Source organism: Sorex fumeus, unplaced genomic scaffold (genome assembly GCF_029834395.1).
Source record: "Sorex fumeus unplaced genomic scaffold, SorFum_2.1 ptg000003l, whole genome shotgun sequence".
Lineage (NCBI taxonomy): Eukaryota > Metazoa > Chordata > Mammalia > Eulipotyphla > Soricidae > Sorex > Sorex fumeus.
Window position 1 is genome coordinate 58,913,472 of NW_026606060.1, and position 6,550 is coordinate 58,920,021.

Sequence of the window (6,550 nt, forward strand, 5' to 3'; positions counted from 1 at the left end):
TCTGAACGTAATGATTAATTAGAGTAACCTTGATATGGTATGTGATCTGCATTTCCCTGGTTTATAGTATTAAATGCAACCCTACAACTGAAATTTTCTGTAGACTCCTTTCGTTGAATGTACTGATTAACTAGAATATTCTTGATATGGTATGTTATCTGCATTTCCGTAGTTTATTATTAAACTCAACAATGTGTACTTTTACTGTTTATCTTCTTCACTTCCTCACATACACAGAATTCTGTCTACATCCTTATGTAATTGACAAAAGCTAATTTAAGATCAATACTAAAACATGAAGTCTTTCTGATTCTAATTCAGAACCTACATTTAGCAATCAATTTGCTTGTCTTATAAGAATTCTTTTATTTGTTTGGGGGGCTCTAAGCAGCAGAGTATAGGCTTACTCCTAGCTCTGTGTTCAGGGATCGCTCTGGTCGAGTTTGGAAGATAGTATGTGTTAACACGGATGGAAGCCAAGTGAGCTATATGTAAGTCTAAATCGAACTCATGGCCCCAGGAGCAACACTTATATTATTATCTTATCTATGTTGCATCTTCATTACCTAGCACTGTAACTGCATGCTCACCATATTACAGTCTGTATGATCAGAAAGTGGTCAAGCTTGTCATTTCTTGTTGTTGTGTTATCAAGTTCTAGTAAACTACCATACTTTTAATGTGTTTTTAGAAATGAGATATTGTGGAAATTGTATGTGAAGAAAGAGATGCTTAGAACACAGTGTCAAAAATGATCCTTATTTCTCAAGATTAACTGATATGTTAATAGCACAGCATGTAGGGCGTTTGCCTTGCTCACAGCAGACCCGGGTTCAATTCCTCTGCCCCTCTTAGAGAGTTCAGCAAGCTATGAAGATTGTCTCACACAAACAGGAAAGCCTAGCAAGCTCCCTGTGTTGTACTCAATATGCCAAAAACAGTAACAACAAGTCTCACAATGGAGTTGTTACTGATGCCCATTTGAGCATACCGATAAGCAAGGAGAGAACAGTGCTACAGTGCTACAAATTTATATTAATATTAAAATTTTGGGGAGCAGAAGATAGGTAGGCCGGTTACCTTATAAGCAGCTGACCTTGGCATTTCATATGGTCCCCCAGCCAAAGTAATTCCTGAGTTAATTCCTTGGTTAAGCAGAATTAGAAGTAACCCCTGAGCATCAATAGGTGTTGCCTAACACAAACAAACATGCAAAACGTTAGAACTGTGTCTGTAATTCAGTTCTGTGTTATGTTTTCCTCAAGCTAATGATGTAGAGTAAAGTTTTACAGGTACGCTCAACAGGACAATCACAGGAGCCAATTGTGAGAAACCAAACCAGAGAAAATTGTACATGTAGAAAGGAGGAATCTAAAGAGGAAAAGAAACCATCCAACACAGGTAGGTAAATAAGGATTCAAACTTGATTCTGGTGACGCTCTGCTCTAGTTCCCTCGAATTTCTTCTAATAAAAGCTTTAATGGAAAACGTTCATTCTTTTTAATTTAAAAAAAAAAAGTCGGTCATTCCCAGAGGTTAGAATGTTCTCTGTACAAGGTATTATAATCCTTTGTTCCATAATTTCTCAAAATAATACTTTATTCAAAATTATCTCTACCTCTTTCTCATCATATTCTCATTATGATGCCATCAGACAGAGGTCTTTAGAGAAGACACCAAGTCAAGACCTGCTCTGTGCCTCTTGATTCCACTCCATCTAAAAAACACAAAGGACATGCTTCCCATTCTGGAGTCCTTTCAGCAGAAGTTGTGAGGAAAACACCAATCTTGTCAGATGTGTCTGTGGATATTTTCAGTAATACCTTTCAGAGGTTTTCTATCATAGGGCTAGAGTAATGTGCTACTCTTCCATGTCCCAGGCTGTTTGCAGAAAGCAACAAGAAGTCCATCTGTCTCATGAATTATCTTTTTCTACAAGGACTAGTGAGCAGTTTTTGTTATCTCAGCCCAGAAAACTTCTCTCTAGATAAACAATTAGTAACCCCCAGAAATGTCTTTGTTTTCAAGGAAGTGAAGGCAAAGACATGTGTAAAATCAAATGGTCATGCTGCGAAGACAAATGCTATTATATTTCTCAAGACTTGAAGAACTTTGAGGAGAGTAGGAAAGCCTGCAAGAAACTTAGTTCTACACTTGTGAAGTTTGAAGATGAAAGAGAAATGGTGATGTGGCTTCTCTGTTCTCCATCTCACACCATACTTATTTAGCCAAGAGTGATTGCTATTGAGTGTTTACTAAAACTTGAGTTTTTAAACTCACTGAAATTTGCACATGCTCTTGTTAAAGTCAGTAAGATACGTAGAAATAAAAATAGATTTTCATAAAAATAAACTCATCCGTCCACAATTAGAATTAACGTAGTTTAATAAATATGTGTCCAAATATCAAATAATGATGGAAAATTGTTCTTAAGATATATCATTTTTAACAAGGAAAATTGTGTATTTTATGCTAAAAATCTACATTAATTTACCACCAGCCTCACTAAGAAAATCACTGTAAAACTAAGATAAGCAAGAATGCAGAACACTGCCACTGGTGTTGAAGTAAAGGTAATTCAACATAAGCCTAGAAAATTTCATTCCGAGTCATGCTAGCTTTTCACGTGTTCTACATTTAGTGTAAATTTCACAATACTCATCATAATTTCTCATTTGTACATCAAAGAAATGTTGAGAATAATCTTCCAATAACCTGACAAAAAGGAATCACCATGGACTATATTCAGTTATCTATAATTACCTAAATCTTTATATTCTGTAATTCAGAAATGAAATAAATGAACTTAGAAATAATTAAGAAAATACTTAAGAAAATATAAATGCATAAAGAAGATATTTGTAAAGATGGAAATAACTCTAAACTCCAATTGCAGTTGTTGCACTTAAAGAATTTCTTAAACGATTAAACTTAAACGATTTCTCATTCTGCTAATAAACAAGATAAAGAATTAATATAAATGTATTATGCATATGGAAAGTAGTCAGAGTGTTCAGTAGTCATTAAACACAAATATTCACATTTTAATGATAAAGTTCTTTCTATGTTTCTTTAAAAAAGAACTAAGGTATTTGTGTAGCTAGTGACCAGATTATCAAGAATATACATATGCAACTAAACTCAGATAAGAAAAGGAGTGAGATTTGTGGAATTTTGTGTTTTTCACGTGAAAGTCGGTCCCTTGCTTTAATGGTTGTAACTTTTTCATTTTATGAATATACATAATTTCAGAAGAATATTATAAAGATGTTGTGTTAATATTTTCTTGATTTATAGAGGTCATAACGCATCTGGTGGCACAAGATATATAGCATCCATGAATATTTTAGTGTCCAAGTATGAATTTCAGTTTTTCACTTAATATTCTAATCTATAGGGAATCTTTATTGAGAAATAATCAATCTGCAATAATAGATTAATAAATAGAATAAGGGCTGGAGCGATAGCACAGCGGGTAGGGCGTTCGCCTTACAAGCGGCCAACATGGCCGACCTGAGTTCAATTCCTCCGCCCCTCTCGGAGAGCCCGGCAAGCTACCGAGAGTATTCGATATGCAAGACACAGTAACAACAAAGTCTCCAATGGAGACGTTACTGGGCCCGCTCGAGCAAATCGACGATCAACGGGAGGGCCTTTACCTTTACCTTAAATAGAATAAAAAAATTTCCTCAAGTAGATAAAAAAATAGACTTGGTAAAATTTTAACTCAGTTTACCATTCCAGCCTAATGAGAAAAAAATAAAATTTACATAGTCATAAAGTCTCAATCTACCATCTATCCCTCAGTAGTTTATGTGACAATCACCTCATCCAGAATGCTAACTTCAAATAGGGAAGCTGGCGATATTTTCATACCAACATACTTAGGAACAACAAGTGAGGGTGTGTTCATGTGCTTTGTAACAATTCAAGTACAGGATGAATAAGACTAACTTATCAGTAATTATCCAGTCAGCTAGGTAAAAAATTCGTCTGACTGAGAATGAATTCATTGTTCCCTTATCACAGGAAATTGACCCATACCTTGTGTAAAAAGCTTATATATAATAATATTGGTAGAATTTTCATACCTCTACTACCTTGATTATAACAAATAAATCACACTTTGATCAGAACTCATTCTTCAGTACAAGTTCTGAAGATATTTTGAGACTTCTGTTCTCAGAATCAATAAAATTCACTTAAGTATAATTTTGTGTCAAATTAATGGAACTTCCTCATTCATGGAATGTCAAATGAGAGAGAAAGAGAGAGAGAGAGAGAGAGAGAGAGAGAGAGGAAAAGTGTATGTCATATAGACTAAGGGACAGTGGCAGGAGGGAAACTAGGGACACTGGTGGTGAAAAATGTACACTGTTGAAGGGATAGGTGTTGGAACATTGTATGACTGAAACCCAATCATGAACAACTTTGTTACTGCGAATCTTATGATTATTCAATACAAATATTTGTGGCTCTATATTTAGTTAGGTATCAATTTTAGAAATGCCATAAATTTATATACTGAATAGAATCAGAAAGATGTTGACTTATATACTACATTATAGTACACAATATAAGTATCAATATTAATGGTATGCTTTTAAATTTTTTATAATTAAAATTATTTTACTCATAAGCTTTGTTCTTTGATACAGAAATTTATTCAAAAGCAGCTATCTTCTTTTTCTTGGATTGGATTGTCCCGTGAAGGAATCGGCAGTTCTTGGACATGGGAAGACAACTCAAAACCGAATTCCAAAATGTAAGACTCTGAATAGGCAGTGAAAAAGGTTCTGTAATAAAAATTCTGACTGACATTTCTTAAGGATAAAGTAAAACTATCATATGTACATAGAAATGTAGATATATATCTATATATCTACATCCACATATATATATATATATGTGCATACATAAATATGTAGGCTTTTAGTAATATGTACAAAGACAAACATCCAAAGTGAGTACGTGTAAAAAATTCAATTCCATGCTAATGTTTCCTAAAGTTATCTGGAGAAAATCTTATAGGACTATGATGTAAGTTTATGAGCATGTAAGAAAGTATCAAGTTAACTTTGGTTTTATATCCCTTATTATGCTTGTTATCATGAATGTGTAATATTCACTTTTATCCTAGAATAAGAGACTGGAAGGTAAAACCAGAGGGAAATTGTGTCAATCTGTCAACAAAAAAGATGGATGTAACTAAGTGTTTCATGGAAAGGAACTACATCTGTGAGAGAAAAACGGCTTGTCTTGCTACCTAAAACATCAACAACATCATCATAAACAACTGCAGCAGCAAGACAAGACCAATATTTATTTTAAATTCCCAGATTTTGGTTCTAGAGAATCACCCTTTCTTGTTTCAGACTATGCACATGTTGAATAGGTTGTTCTAGTCTGTGAACAAGGAGAGTCTAGGTTATTGGCTCCATCACAATGAGGTGTCTGAAAACCTCCATTTCTTCTCCTCCACATAAAGGATGACAAAATTTGAACCACGTATGTTGTGAACACAGCCTGGAGGCATGAGACAGCAGGAAAGCACCTCTCATGGAATTTACGAAGTCTAGTTCTATTTCTGCTCTATTTCTGTCACTGGTAGATTTAGGAATGTTCCTGAAATAACTTTGGTGTTATAATGCACGGTAGGGTATACATGAATGTAAATAGTAATAAAGTTATTTTGCCTGAGTTGTGTATGAATTTTTGCTGGATTATTTCACATAGATAATCTAGTATGATACATTAAAAAGAATGATAATTATTATAATAAGTACTTATTATTATGATATGTGGTCACAATAGTGTTGGCGTTTATGATATTGGTGTACAAGTTAGTATATTTCCACCACTTCTAAAGCGTCCAAGACTTTCCAACCACAGCCTCTGTGTCACTTCTAGTCTGTTCCTTCCCAAAAAAGCCCCAAATCCTCCTAACTCCAGCCACATACACCTGGGAACCATATTCCTATTGTCATAGTACAAATTTGTTTTTCCTAAACATTCTCTGCTCTCTTGCTTCATTTCTTTTGTCCCAGAAGTAAAATCATCTGATATTTTTTTCTCTATTTTTCTTAACGTGATAAACCCATTTTCCATCCAAGTTGTAGCAAAAGGTAAAATGTCATCTCTGCTCTGTGTATGCACTGCAATGTTTTGTCATTTCATCTGTGCTTGAATATTTGGTTTTTCCAGATTTTATTTTTTTCCAGATCTTAACTATTAAACAGTGCTTCTGAGTCCAGAGTAATAATATAGTAATAATATAGTCTTTAGGATTAAGTTATTTTTATTGGTCTGACTAGATATCTCATTGTTTTATTTGAAATTTCTGGATAAGTGTCATTGAAGATTTTTCAGATATGTATTGCTTAGTATATTTCTTTGAGGAATTGTCTGATAGCTACCCTCCACATATTTAATAGGGCCATTTGATTCTTTAGAAATTTATATGTATCATATAGGCATATATGCATCTAAATCACAGTTTAGTCATTCCATGTACAATATTTGTACATCCGATTAGTGTTGTACAAATATT